Below are 16,020 nucleotides of genomic sequence, written 5' to 3'. Positions count from 1 at the left end.
AGTTAAGACAAAGCTCATAGAGGGACTGGCCAGCCAAGGGGACCAGTGGGTAATAACAATTTGGGCTTTACTCTCAGAAAATTCAGGCCTGCGTTCCCTATTTTTTTACTTAGTTTGAGATCTTGCTGAGGTATTTACTAACCCTCTGAAGTCATCAGCTTTTCTCTTTGCTTTTTATTTTCATAATCCATTCTCTCAGAGTTGATTTTGAGGGTTCTGTAATTGTATGCAATATTTTCATTTTTACCATGTAGCAATTAATTGAGGTAATAAGGATGACAGAAAGATAACTCACCACCCACTTTCCCCCAACTTTAAAGCCTAATTTGAGATATAAAGTTCAATTTAAAAAAATCAGTCACCTGAAATCAGAGGGGTGGCTTTCAAACACAAAAACGACACAATTCTGATTTTCTAAGTGACACATGAAATCCGATGTTATGAATATGTTACCCCTGAAAATTCTCACTGCTGTAAAAAGTATGCCTATCAATTAATACAGCAGAAGAGCTAAAATTAGTCCTTAGTGTTTAAACATTAGTATTTAATATGTTTTAAAGTCATTGTGAAAAATGCATGCCTTAAGGAAAGGAAATGCAGGTGATTATGTCAGGGGGAAAAAGTGATTTGGGTCAATTTTGAACATGCTTCCTTGGTTGGATCTAAAACCACACGATTCTAAACAGCTCATTGCAGTGTTATTTACAATAGCCAAGCTATGGAAGCAATCCAAGTGCCCATCAATAGAGGAGTAAATAAAAAAAGCAGCGGTACATAATATATACAATGGAACATTACTCTGCCATAAAAAAATGAAATCTTACTATCTGCAACAGCACGGATGGAACTAGAGATTATTATGCTAAGGGAAATCAGTCAGTCAGAGAAAGACAAATGCCATATGCTTTCACTTGCATGTGGCCTATAAAGAACAATACAAATGAACAAACACAACAGAACAGATTCATAGACGCAGAGAACAGACTGATGGCTCCTAGCGGAGAGGGGATTTGCGGGATGGGGTGAAGGGATTAAGACATACATGTCAGTAGTTAGAGAATAGTCCTGGGGATATAAAGCACAGCACTGGGAATATAGTCAGCCATACTGCAATAGCTCTGTGTGGTGCCAGGCGGAACCTGGAAATATACTTTGTAAAGTATACGATTGTCTAACCACTATGCTGTATATCTGAAACTAACACAGAGTAATATGCAATGTAAACTGTAATTAAAAGAAATAAATACAAATAAAAAGCTATGAGTATCACGTAAGAGTTGGAAAACAGGACCAGAGAGAGGTCCGGCAGAGTGTGGATTAAAAATGTGAGGGGTTATCCTCTGCACTATTACACAGACTGAGAAACTTGAAGGCAAGCTATTATTTTCAGGCCAATAAGTTATTTGGTATCATATAATAATGTCGTACCAGAAATTACATTGTATTTTCCACTCAATGCCATTCCTGTTTTTTGGTTGCCTCGTAGATTCAGGTAAGGGGGTTGGAATTAAACACCTGGCATGGACAGTAATTCCTAGTGTCTTCCCAGCACCAAATCCGTGAAATGGCCGATGACGAGCTGCCTGTTTCAATGAGTGAGTCTCCCTGGGGCGTCAGGAGCAGGCAGACGTCCCCCGCCCCCCGCCTTTTGACTGACTGGAAAGCTTAAGGGAAGGTTAAGAGTCTGTTGAATTTGTGAAGCTTTCTTGAGGTTGCAAACACTGTTTACCATACTGTTAACTTCTCAGTGGGCTGGCACACAAAGAGGTCTGAGGCAGTTCATATTACAGCATTCTCATGAGTACCGGGAAGCTGTGTATAGGTTTCTATTATTATCAATACAATCCATCTTTAAGATTTCTATGGGGGGATTGGGGAGAGGTGGAGGATGTTATGGGGGGATAAATGGCACTGAAATGAGTCTTGATTTGGGGTGGTGAACACACAATTTAGGTACAGATGATGTGTTGTGGAATTGTGCAACTGAAACCGCTAGCATTTCATTAACCAGCGTTGCCTCAATAAATTTAATAAAAAGGGAAAAGTTTTTCTATAGGCTGTTGGCTTCTTCATGTTTATAATTCCTATCATGTCTTTCCTTTATAGAGTTTAGCCGGGAATGAGATTTTGAGGAGTAGCTGTTTGAGACTCCATACAAATAGCCCTTGTTTAGAAAATGTTTAACATAAAACTCTCTCTGAGAGGAAATCAGGTCTTGATTACTTACCCAAGTGAAATATCTCAAGACCTGAAATTTCTCGGTTGGATCAAACACGTAATGAACTCATCTTGAGAAAGTGATTTCATACCATCATAGCCAGTGGTTTTTACCAGCTAGGGTATTTTAGTAAATGAGCAAATAAACTCAAAGTGAGACAGTTCGGCCATAATTTGGAGGACCCAAATCTCAAGGGTACAACCATCTGCAATCATTGAAGATTATTTAAAGGGCTTTCCCATACAAAGAGCGATATGAAGTACACTCTTGGAAATAGAAAAAAATTGAAAGAGGAGTTGAAGGAACAAGACTTAAAAAGACTTAGTTCTTGTTTACCATTTAATGGATGTGTATAGCAAGTAAAAAAGACACAGTTATAAATATGCTATATGTGATATCATATGAGCTTTGGAGTTCATGTCCTGGTGCTCACCATGAGAGGGTTGGATGATGTTGTGCCTGGTAGTTCACTTCTTTAAATATCAAATATTCTTATTTATAAAATGAACATACAATGGTTTTTAGGGAATAATTACATAAAAAGGCACATAAAAATGCCTAGTGATAGTAAGTATTCAATAAATGAGTAGTAGTAGAAGCAAAATGTAAATACATTGAACATTGTACTTCTTGTGGAATCCCTTCTTATTTCCAAAATAGCATGATGCTACTCAACAGAACTGAGGGCCTCATTTGCAAAATAAATCTTATATAAGGTTCCCATGTATCTTATTTAGGATGTGGTTTTCCGAGCAGAAGATAAACAACATGCATGTATCTAAGTTGCAAGTGTAGGAACCAAGCAACAGATACCATTGCGTAATGAAAAATTAAATATCGGATGCCTCAAATTTTATCTGAATGCAGTTCAATACAGACTCACTAATTAACACTCGGGAAAGAGGAGGCTGAATGCTAGCGTCAGGCCAAACGATCTCAATTAAGATTAAACGGTCTAAATTCCAGTTGTTGGGCTTACTTTCTTTCTTAATAGTATTGAAAACTTCTAAGTGGCAATATTTTAAAACTATGAAAAGCACTTAGTATGGAAGAAATCAGGCACAAGGAATTAAGAGGATTAACATAATAACCAAATTTAAACATTAAAAGTCTAGTCTGTAGCCAAGAAGGTTGTGACCAAGCCCTGACCCAAGGTTTCCAGGTTCCATCCCTCCTAAGCAGCCCTCAGTGTCTGTCTGCCTGTCTGTCTGTCTGTCTCTCTCTCTCACACACACACACACAACCAAAATCACTCTACTTTTCAAACGTAGTAAAAAATGAACTTCAGTTTTTACAGGTATCCATTATAATTAAAAATTAAGTTACATATGAACGTGTTCAAACTTTAATTGTGCATTTTAAATGAGCTAGGAACATAGCTTTATAAATATAAGTCTCATCTGCGCCCCTATATTGATTCAATCATTTTTCCCTACCTACTAAGCTTCTTTTGTATGTTACCCAACTACAAACTACCTCTTTTTTTTTTTAAGTTGAAGGTGTTCTAATTGGCTGCATGTGTAGTTTAAAATTAATTTGGCAATGAAACTTTTAAAATCTAAGGAAATGGTAACTTTGATATTGTGATATGTTAGAGTATTCAAAATTATTGCCACTGTTATATTCTATAGTCACAGTAGAAGCACTTTAAGTTTTGAATTTCTTAATAAATAGAACCTAGGTTTGTGAAGTCCAGCATACAGCCTTGAAGTGTATGTTGATAAATTTAGGCAGATCTTCCTGCAAGATCTGCCTAAATTTAACTAACTTGACTCTCAGCACATAGATAAAAACCAAGCTGCAAACCAAACAGAAGTCACAGGACTCTATCTCTATACTGTCAGGAAAACAATAATCTCGTTTTTACCTTTATTGGTTAATTAATGTTTTTAACAAACAAAAGGCTGAGTCCACTCTACACCCTCCACTTTAACTATTAAAATAAATTATATGAGAATTCATTAAATTGCTTAGGTGGATCTAATTCAGGTACCTAAGCTACACTTAGAACTTCAAATGTATAAAAATAGATGTTGCCAAGTGATAAAATGGTCAGATATTAGATAACATTGTTCTTGCTGTGGCAATTACAAATGAAAGCCTGCGAGGCTGGCGTGGTCTAACACCAACAGCCGTGATCATGGGATCCTCATTGGTCTCAGTTTCTGAACGTGCGTGTCCTCGCAAAATTCATACGTCAAAACCTTAATGCTCAATGGGACGGTATTAAGAGGTGGGGCCTTTGGGAGGTGCTTGGGTCATGAGTCTGGACCCTTCCGGAATGGGATTTACGGTCTTGAAAAAGAGACCCAAAGCACTCCCTAGCCCTTTCCAGGCGGGGACACAGCACTAAGTCAGAAGTCTGCACGCAGCTGGACCCCAGACTTCCAGCTTCCAGAATTGTGAGAAATAAATTCTGTCATTTATAAGCAACCCAGTCTGGGGTTTCTTGTTATAGCAGCTCAAACAGACGTAGGCAAAAGCCATCTCAAGAACTCCAGGATTTGGGGACAATCGAAGTATGGAGTCCTTGCCCATAAATCCTAGGAAAAATGACCAGTGACGTTCCTAAGACCCTGGGTGTTCATCTCTCTCTTGAGCAGAAATGTAGGAAAAAGTCTGAAACTTCCTGGCCTTGGAGATATTAGCAAAATTATCAACGTCCTTGTCAGAAGGAAAGGCCAAAATGACGAGTCAGCTGCTTAAAATGTAGCAATCACAACCACCATCAAGGATCGTGGGAATGCCGGGGTTCGTAAAGACAGACAGGGTGGGGAACCCCTATGTACAGCCGTGGGACTCAGCAACCCCAGCTCTGACCGCTGCCCACACCCTTGGTTCTTCCCTGACCCACACGGCCCTGCACACGAGGCTACATAAGCTTCAACGGTCTTAGGATGCCCACATCGACGGCCGGGAAACACTTAACCTCTAAGGGCAGGGCAGATGGAAGCTGGTTGGGGAAATTCTCCCTTTTCAATAGAGCTTTCCTTCACGAAGTACCTTGCAATGTTTCAAGTCTATTCTGTAATGTTTCAAGTCTATTCTGCAACGATTCAAGATGGAAACCTAATGACAACCTGGAACAAAAACCCAGCACATCTTACCATCTTCTCACGTGGGAGTCACATGTCCCAAGTTATCCATACATTCTCCCGCCTCTGAATCCTTTCAGTAACTTAACATGGTTGTATATTCTGTGACAGCAACCAGTTCCTCACTGTTATGGCCTCCCACTGCAAATTACAAACAGATGTTTGCTGCTTTCAAGCCAGATTCCAGCCCATCAGCAGGTGTCAAACCTATTTTTTTGTACGCAGAATAGGCTGCAGCCTAGAATCACAAAGAAGGTGTGTCTTCACCTTTTTCTCATATTCACCGCCTTCGTCTTTCCTTTTTCTTTTTTGTGAGCCATTCTATAGATAAGATAGAAGCCTTCCAGTCATTATTTGTGGGTTAAAATGGCCCAAAACAATTTGCCAAAATTAACTGCCATGTGGTTTCTCAAAAGTTGAAGTCTTATATTTTCTACCAACTTTAGAAAGTTTTTATTGCCTTAGAGACTCTGGTGATAAAATTTTGTTACATTCCATTCAAACTTTGTTCCCACTGATAACATATTTCAGTTTCAAAGTTGACAATTGGGCCATTTTCCACAAGTATTGAAATTCCCTCAAAGAAAAATCACCATGATATCGCTCTCCTTTGGATAACTTGACTGAATTAATGGATCAGTGGATCCATTAATGAATTATTGGATCAGTGGAAATGATATTTACTTAAATATACTAACATAATTATTAGATCAGTTCTGAGTAATTCTTTAAAACCCTTTCCCAAATAATTAGTTATTGATAATTACAAGTAAACATTTACTCAAAAGAGTAGGCTTTAAAAAGTTCTCCTTCTAAAATATTAGTGTTTAAACTATATCGCTGAAGTTGAAAGTGAGCATTCTTGATATAGGTGGAGGCTATTGGGGTTTTATCTTTTTATTCTGAGCTATTGGTCTTTTGCCAAAACCAATCATCCTCTGACACAGGAATGCATGAGAGGGAACCTGAAGGAAAAAAAAAGGAAAAACGGTTTGCAGATTTTCTCTCCACCCTGCTGCTTCCTAACAGGGTTTTAACCCAGAGGTAACAACCCCTGGAACTGAGGATAAGTTCACCAATTGTATCAACCAGCACTTCAGTCATTATTTAGGGCTCCCGCTGCTTTTAAAAATAAGACAAATGACCTGGCTGGTGTGGCTCAGTTGACTGAAGCATCATCTCATAACCGAAGGGCTGTGGGTTCCACACCTGGTCAAGGCACATTCCTGGGTTGGGGGTTCAGTCCCCAGTTGCGATGCATACGGGAGGCAACCAGTCCACGCTTCTCTCTCGCATTGATGCTTCTCTCCCTCCCTTGTTCTCTCTCTAAAAGCACTAAAAAAAGTCCTTGAGTGAGGATGAAAAAAATGTATTAAAAAATAAGACAAATGAATTAGATTTCTGTTTCATAGATATTTTTAAAGCAAATGTGTTTTCTTTACAAACCAGTTAGCAGAAATTAACCTTGTATTCTTGACCTTGTGAAAACAATTGAACTGTAGGTCAAAAGTAGAATTAAGTCATTGCCCTACATGGGCATGTGTAAATGTGTGTGTGTACATGTGTGCACAGAATCCATAGTAAAGAAACAAAACAAACAAAGTAAACCATTGGATTTTATGAAGAAAAACAGTGTTATTTATTTTTTATTTATGTTTTTATTTTAAGAGAGAAATGAAGGGACAGCCATGTGTCAGAAATACTCTTTGCATGCTAGGGTCATGATATCACAGGTGTGGAATAATGTTCAGAGATCTTTATTCCCTCCATATATGGGGTTTAAACCTCCTCAGTGATAAACCCATAAAGAATCTTGTATATCTGAGACTTAAACCATGCAATGATGAGAAACATTTACCTCCCTAAGCATTTACTCTTATAGTCTTCGCCATCCAATAGACTGAATCTAAAAGGTCTTTCATTAGTGTTCAAAGATAACTAAGTCTTCTGTAGTTTTAACATCTCTACCAAACGTGGCTCATAGCGACTGAATTGCGTTCTCCTTTTCCTCCTCTTTACACATTCCTTTTAGCCTACATTTTCATTCAGTGGGGCACAGATTTACTCAAGTGTCCAGATACAACCAATTGAGACAAGATAGTAGTACTTAATGCTTGCTGAAATAATACCACATTTAATATGTGCCAGACACTATGCTATGCCATTTACATACTTACCTCATTTAATCCTCTTAGCAACCATACAAAGAAAACCCTATAAGGACAAAGAATAAATTCAAAAGCACCATGAAAACTGCCCAAGAGCACATAACTCATGTCACCGCCTGCATTTACACCTAAGCAGTTGACATTAAAGCTTTAGGAAGACAAAATCCCCAGATTGTTCTGCTCTAAGCCAGAGAAGTAAAAATAACAGAATCCCTTTCGTGAAGGCAACTGCTAAATCATTCCATGGTCTGCTCTACCTGGCGTGGCTCAGTGGATTGAGTGCTGGCTTGCGAACGAAAGGGTCACTGGTTTGGTTCCCAGTCAGGGCACATGCCTGGATTGCAGGCCAGGTCCCCAGAAGGGGGTGTGCGAGAGGCAACCACACATTGATGTTTCTCTCCCTCTTTCTCCCTCCCTTCCCCTCTCTCTAAAATAAATAAAATAACTAAAAGATAAAAAAAAATCATCCCACAGTTTTCAGGCAAGTGTCCTTCTGCAACCAAATGCAGGAAAGTGCATTTCAGTGTGACGGAATGCAGTATTTTGAAATGCCACAGTGTCAGGTGCCTGAGTTGCGCTCCAGGCCATGGTCCTGCCATGCAATGTTTCCACCACCCTCCTGATTTCTTCATGTCACCACTGAAAGAAAAGGAGGGGCACAGGTGTCCACATAGCTTTTTCTAACTTACTATATCAATTGGGGCTATAGACAGACCCAGGAAGGCAAATGCCACTCAACAATGACCTTCAAGGTGGAATGACGATTCAATGTTTTTGCATACTTTTCCATCTCTTGCTAACTCATCTAATTTTTTTCCAGCTTGTCTACACAAATATCAGGAATCCATATCATCATCTTATTAAATAATCCCTTTTCCTTCCATGGACACTTCTTTTATTGCTTGTTGAAGCTTTTGCTTTATCCTTGGCACTAACCCCTATTATACAAACCGTATTTCTATAGAATATGGTTATTTTTACCTAAAATCCCGCATACAATAGGAAATACATGTATTATACTCTGGAGTATAATAAAAGAATGTCATCCCTTTTTTAACTACTTTTTTGTGACTTTTCCTTTTCACGCTGTTTTGTCTAACATATTTCATTGTAATCTTGACAACTAAAATGGCAGCATATTACGTCTACATATTTGGCTGAAAATCCTCCATTTTTTGGAGAATGTGTTCAGTCCCCTTTTGTCCCTGAGTTCTTTGGAATTTCTACCACCAGGGAGTCCCCATCCCTCTGGATGTTACTAGGGATTTACCAAAACAACCACAGAACAAAGGAGCAAACAAAAACCAAAAAGCAGGTTTGCCATGCAGGCAGGCTTGAGAAATTCTATATTTAACAGCCTAGGCAATACAGGCTGCTGTGCTTTTTTGACTTCTTGTAAACCATAATGTGCTAATGTGAATCTGGATGTCCAAGCCTGCAAGACAAAGTTTAATGCCTTCATTTTTTTTTAAAAAAAGCACATAATTCCAAGAGGAAAACATTACATGCACACATTTATTATGGAAATCATCGCCATCCATTAACTGAGAGATACGTTTGCATCAATTTTTAGATGCCTTGTGAAAATGTCTAGGTTTCAATATTGATTCTTTTTCTCCTTAGGACAAGACAATGAATTCTGAATTTTAAAAAATGTTTATGCAATAAACGTACACACAGGTATCACTTATTTGATACAAGAGAAAGAACTATCTCTCCATCCTTCCTCCCCATTTTAGAATACTAAGGCCCAAAGGTAGACACAGATCATTCAAAATGCCTACTCACCATATCCTGTTCTATTAGAATGTTATATATCATAATAGCCAGCGATTGTTGGTCAGGCAGTCATTCCTTGGTAGCCAAGGAGAAGTGAAAAGTGCAAACGAGAGGTGTGCTGCGTTCTCCAGACCACGGTACTGAGCATCTGAAGTGAAAATTCATATGCAAAAGTCCTCTGCAGTAATGAGTTTCACTTGTGCACTAACAGTGCTGAAATGCAGCAAAGAGAATCAGGTAATTGCAGAAAGAAGCAAAAAAGCATCATCGATTTCCTTGCAAAAGTCAGGGAGGCAACTTGTACACCTTGAATATGTCTTTGGAAGGGAAAAATCTACATGTGGTTCCTGAAACAGGCCTTTGGAGCTCATGCATTTAATTACTGCCAGTTCCATAGAAAGCTACAATTACTTTTCATAAAATATTCAAATATACACTTGTAAGGCCATTTCGTTAACAGATCCTGACACTGTCTTGTCAGATAGGAAAGGTATAACAACGCAGATAAGGTGACATGTGACACTGTCTTATAGGAAACTCATTTGGCCATCTGCCTACCTGAAACAGATACTGTGCTTTTTGTTTTCTGTAATTTCCCTAAAAAAGGCAGCTTTTTTTTTTTTTTTTGTGCTCATCTGTGAGCCTGGAAGTCAACAATAAGTTCTGGGCTACACCACCTAGAATAAGTCAGTTACCACTGCGTTTCTGAAAACAAATTATTTCTCAAATGGAGTTGGGATGCCATAGGTGTGCTGAGTTAATAATCAGTGTTTTGGGAAGGATTAATTCATTTTACTGGAAAATTAACATTAAAATTTTCACAAGGATACCAATCAGGAAGTAATCTTTCTTTCCACTCAAGATAAAGCATGTCAGTGTGAACCACATGTAAGTGGGCACGGAACAGACAAACAGGAAGCTCCCCACAGGGAAGCAAGGCTGAAAGACTGTGAGCCAAATGCCCGAAGTAACCACCGAGAAGAGGGAGGATGGCAATTTGTTACGTATATGAGTTGGGGGCACTCAAATAAATGATGTCATTTAATATCATGAATATTATCACCATACTCTCTCAATTTGGTTTAGTAAATTATGGAACCAGGATTCAAATGCAAGGGTGTCTGACTTCAAAACCTGGCCTTTTTCCTTTATAGCATTTGGGAAGAGTTTTCCATATTCTATACTGATGAGCTGGTCTCTTACCACTAAAAATGAGGGAAATCTGTGAGACCTCCCCTGGAAGCAACAGTACAGAGACAATGGTGTCCTGCATCGGGAATTCATGAGCCGCCTTCACAGGTGTGCGCCATGGTAGACAGGGAATTTGCCTTGTCCAAGTCTGACTGAAGGTGTTATTATTACCTATACTAACAAGGAACTTCTAATAGTAGCTTACATATGTGGTTCTATAGTAAGGTTTCAGTCTTTCAGTAACCCTTTTGTTATCTTTAGTAAATCTTTAGAAAGCCAAAAGTTGAAAAAACCATGGGGGTCTACGTGCTTGGTTTGGATGGATCTACCCAAGTACCTCTGCCATCAAGACACCGCAAGGCGTTAGCCTAGGGTCAGTCTTAGGGGCTACTTAGATTATGGTATGCATACTTCTCAAAATCAAACATTTGGGATGAAGTTTTACTCCTCTGTGTTATCAAATTTGAAAAATACTTCAATATACCCAAATGTTCCAAATCAAAATGCACACCCAACTTAATCAAGCTAAGTGTTCACTAAAAAGCATTAATAAAACTATTTAAAACAGTGAAAGTAGCAACCCAATGGGTTTTCTGATAGACCCTTGACAAGAATTAGACTAATCAAGGAAGGAAATATAATTGGATAATTTACTGAAAAAAATTCAGTTAAATAAAACCAACTTATCTCAAAGTATAATCCTACTTTAAAATGTCTTTTTACCAAAAGCAATGAAGAGAGTCAATTCCTAGACTGTGGCCTAATAATTAAAATTATATATTTTTATACAAATATACTTTCAAGTAAAAGTTGGTTGTTGCTTATTTAATTAAGTCTATTTGTTTCAGAAATTTGGTTTGAAAGTACTATTATAGTTTATTATTTGTTTTGAGAACACTTTAATAAAAAGTGAAGACAAAATATATATATATATATATATTATTATTATTATATGGCTTCTTTTCAAAGAATTTTTGTTGAAGAGGACATAGTATGCCAAGACTGACATAAAATTGATCTGGCTGGAAAATATATTTCAGATGACCTACAAGATCCCTTGCAGAGTCTTACTATTCTAGTACCCAGTACTGTCCTTGAAACATTTGTTACAGAAATGTGTGGTGGGGGAGGGTCTTGTCTACTTTCAGTCCTATTTCACAACTGCATCATCTACTCAGAACTTTATGGCAAAACTACATCTCTTCACTTCCAGTAGAAGAAAAACATCTAATGTGGTCTTATATAGCTTACTATGTACTTCCAATCAATTGTTGTAAAGGTAGAGGAAAAGTCACTTTAGTAAAAGAAAAAGAAGTATACATATGTGTAGGAAGGCAGTTTTCTTTTAGCTTTTAACTCAAGCACAAAATGCCAAAAGAATCCTTATATTGGGAAGCGCTTCCTAGAATCAAAGAAAAAAAAAAATCCAAGGAGGGGATGATAATCAGATTAGGTTACCTGCAAATTTTCTTGTCTATCCGTGGGATTCTGTGAAATGGAATCTCTTCCATGAAAAGTCTATAGAGTCAAGAAATGAGTCTTAGAAAAATAACTACTATGAGATGCATTTGATTTTCCTACAACACAACAAAATGCCCGACCTCTTGCCCGTGAAAAGCAAAAGGTAAAATCTTTGTTAAAACCATAAAAGATCATCTCCCCTTAGGATAACTCCAGTTGTGAATAAGTTAGAACTCCGAGCGGGGTGCTCACTCCCATCAGAAGCGCGGCACTACTTTGGAGATTAAAGAATTGCTCGTTGAGCGGCTGTCACATCAACCTGCGGGCAAGTTCACGTTGCCCGAAATCTAATGCGCACTGTCTGTGAGAGTCGGCCTGTGACAGGCAGGCTTGATGCGGGTGTGCCCTGCAATAGCTTGGCGGCGAAGGGGCTGCTGCCACCGCCGAATCCCTGCGTGATTTGCCGGTGAATGTGCGTGAGAAGCTCATGTGCAAGGATGTCGGGAAAAGCAAGTGTTTTGATGAGGGAGGTTGACCTAACAAGGAGGGAGGAGGGAGGGAATGGGATAAACACACAGCGATCCTTGATTACTTGGCAAGTGCAGCCGGCGTCAGAATTGGTCTTTTCCCCAAAGCTTGCAGTTTTATGTGCTCACGTATTTTAAGCATGACATGGGCCACTGAAAGAAGCCCTTTAACGACTCACATAGTTTATTTTAAATGGCAAATAAACACTTCACGGGCAGATTTCCTCTAACGACGTTAAAAATAACTTTGGGGGGAAAAATCTTTTTTAAATTGTTAGCAAAAAATTCCTAATGTGCCTATAGACCCCAAATGGTTTTCTAAAACTAATCAGTCTCATTCACTAGCTTTATCTTGATTCTGTATTTGTTAAAAAAGGAAAGAAAGCCAAAAGCAAGTCATTTCAGAAATGGAAGGGGAAAATAAATGCAAAAATATAGGCATTTCTCCCTCATATGTTTATTATCCCGGAAATTGTAGTACTATTTAATTAACTCTGACATATACTATTCTTCTGGAAAGGAATCTGTTATTTAACATCAACAAGTAAGGAAGTGGCTACAAATATACCATCAAGTGAGCAAAATGAAACCCTTGAAGAGGCTTCCTAATTCTCCTTTCTTTTTAATTGAATTTCTCTAAATTGTACCAGTGGCTTCAACTGAAAACATGCACTCAGCAAATGCTTAAGTAGAACAATAGAAGCTCTCACAAAAGATTCGCCTTGTACAAGCTGTGTGGGAACTCTGGAACTGCAAACTGTGCCCTGAATTGTGTGTGACTGTGTCACTTCACAGATACGTGAGTCTAGCTCTGAAAAAGGAAGAAGAGACAATTAGAATTGAGGGAAAATAATGAGACTCGAGCTGAATGGAAAAGGCAGAAGGGAAATACTGTTGTGGAATGAACATTGGATTAGGAATTAGAAGTCATGTGATCTTGGGCAATCATTTAACTCTCAGACATTCAGGTTCTTTTCTATAAATAATGTATAATGCAGACTATTTTCCTTATGGGATTCATAGGAGGATAAAATCCAATGATATATGTAAATGAATTCTGTAAACTACTAAGTGCACTCACTACGCATTATCTGTTTCCTATAAATTCAATTGATAGTGTCTAATGTTCATGTCTTTGGAGCTCAGTCTTCTCATCAGTAAAATGATAGGAGTGGGATTAAAAGCTCCCTCAGCATTGTTGCGAGGTCCCAATGTAATTTTTTAAAATACAAAATAGGTTATGGGCCAAAGGCATGAAACAAGGCAGTTGTGAAGTCAACGGGAAAGAATCAAGACTACAGATGCGGGATACAGAGAAGCATCCTAGGGCTCCCATAGGGGTGGGAGAGTGGTGGGGATGAATAGAGGAAGCCACAATAACAGAATACGCATTAGTTATGAACTGGAAACACTGGAATCAAGTGATAATATTGATTAGAGGTAGAGACCAAATGCCATATTATTAGATTTGGTCAATAAAATAATTCAGAAGCAAACATGATTGAATTCAGACCTGAAAATTGACCATGGCCATTGTAGATGGGCATCTTTGCCTTGGTCTTATTGACTTGCCAACCCTCTTGTGTGTCTCTGGCTTTTTGTAAGATTTAGACCTTTCTTTTTCTCTCTCTTTTCAAACTTTTGTGTTTAGGCATAGGAAGCTTTTGAACACCACCACATACCTTTGTGAACACAGAATACATCAAGGTAAACATGAGGGCTCTGCCTTTGCCTCAACTCCATTAAGCATGGCTTTTAAATACTAAAATATACTCTAATACAAAAACATAAAAATCATATGATCGGTGGCCAGGAGGGAGGCCAGGCTTTCAAGTCCAGTACTGTTCATTCAAATCAGAAAATAGCTGACATATAGCAGATGGGTAGAGCAAACAGAGTTTTCTCCAACGAAAATAGCCAATAGAAGAAGCCCATTCAAAATTGGGCTGCGTGAACATCTACCAGGGACCTATTACCCATTAAATTGCAATAGTCCTAAAAGCTGGTCAAACAAAATCAAGTACATTATTCAAAAAATATAGTGTAACTACATAGTATGTTTCTCAAATGATCTAATTTAATTCTCACAGTAACCTGAAGAGACATAGATAAGGAAATCAAAGCTCAGGAAAGTAAACTACTTGCCTAAGGTAATGCCATGGCAGGTCAAGAGCAGAGAAGACTTCGACCATAGCAGGCTTAATTCTTAGTCACTAATCAAGGTTACCTTTCTAAAGCAGAAAAGGTGAGTTCCACCATCAGCATCTGCTTTGGACTGTGTAGCTGGTCCTTGTGTTCAAGAGTTTACCTTCAGGGAGATTATATTTTTCCATCTATTTCAAAATATTAGTAGGAACTTCTTTTCTGATTGGTTGATGGGATACTTAATAAGAGCTTGGTACTTAACAAGATACTTGACAAATGTCATACTTTGACCCTTAGTTGATGCATAGAATTTAAAGAGTGAAGGCATGTGACTTATCTATTATTAATGCTGGGCATTAGAGGGGAAATAGAAGAATCTGTTCATTACCTTTGGTATAAGATACTGTCAGGCAGGATCACCAGAGAGTATCTCCAAAGACAAACATCTCTGAATAAGTCAGGGGGCCAGTGTTCTATTTATAGATTCACTGTTACCATCTTTCCTGAAAATCCACCTGCGGCTTATGGAGGAAATTGAGAATATGGGCTTGAAGCTAAAATGAATGATTTGGTGATGTGGCAAAGAAGCACAACTTCTATGAAACTTTCTCCACATTAATTCTTTTGAGCGTGTTTTAAGTTATTGCGTTGCTCGTTCGTTCCCCTGACGCTAGCAGGCACTATGCGATCAAGAAGTTTACTTAAATTCTGTGAACCAAACAGTTCTCTGGATGTACTGGATTAGCGTATCTCCCCAGGGAAGCCCGGACTACTCCGAATGATCCAGGTACCAGCAGCTGGCAGTAAATGAATATTAACTAGAAAATTTCTGTGCAGCAATTTCTTTAACATGCTCTCTGGAGAATACTGAGAAAGGAGGAAACAGTGTGTGTGTCTCTGAGATCTAATGCCACGCAGTGTTAATAAGACCATCAGATGAGTCTCTAAGGTCGCAAATGAACTCAAGGTAAGAGCCTTGAGGGTTCAGAGGGCAGTGGCGTGGAGGTTTTCTCTGAACATATGATTTTTCACTTGGTCTTGAAAGATGAGTAAGATTTAAAGGAAAGGGGAAAAAGAAATGAGACCTTCCAGACCGAGGACCTGCAAGAATGAGATTAAGTAAATATCTGGCTGGACCAGAGGGTATCTATTGTAAAGGATGTTCCTGAAAACTGAGAACTGAGTCGACCAATTAATGTGTCTATATTTCTTCTAGATTCAAACAAATGTGACTTTTAACCCTGTGTCTGTCACTAGCTCTATAACTTGGACAAGACAATGTTTCTAAAGCTCCATTTTCTATCTGTAATATAAGGATATTTGCTCAAGAAAAGAACAGGATATGTGATTCTATATAAAAAAACCTAATAGTGTGTCTGGTATGTAGTTTAGGCACCTATAGAGTACTTAAAAATAAGAATAAAATATGATCATAG

This window comes from Pteronotus mesoamericanus, unplaced genomic scaffold, assembly GCF_021234165.1.
Source record: "Pteronotus mesoamericanus isolate MK-2021 breed Mesoamerican mustached bat unplaced genomic scaffold, CSHL_Meso_final scaffold_85, whole genome shotgun sequence".
NCBI classification, from domain to species: domain Eukaryota; kingdom Metazoa; phylum Chordata; class Mammalia; order Chiroptera; family Mormoopidae; genus Pteronotus; species Pteronotus mesoamericanus.
The sequence above is the reverse complement of the archived record's forward strand: the minus strand, read 5'-3'. Positions refer to the sequence as shown.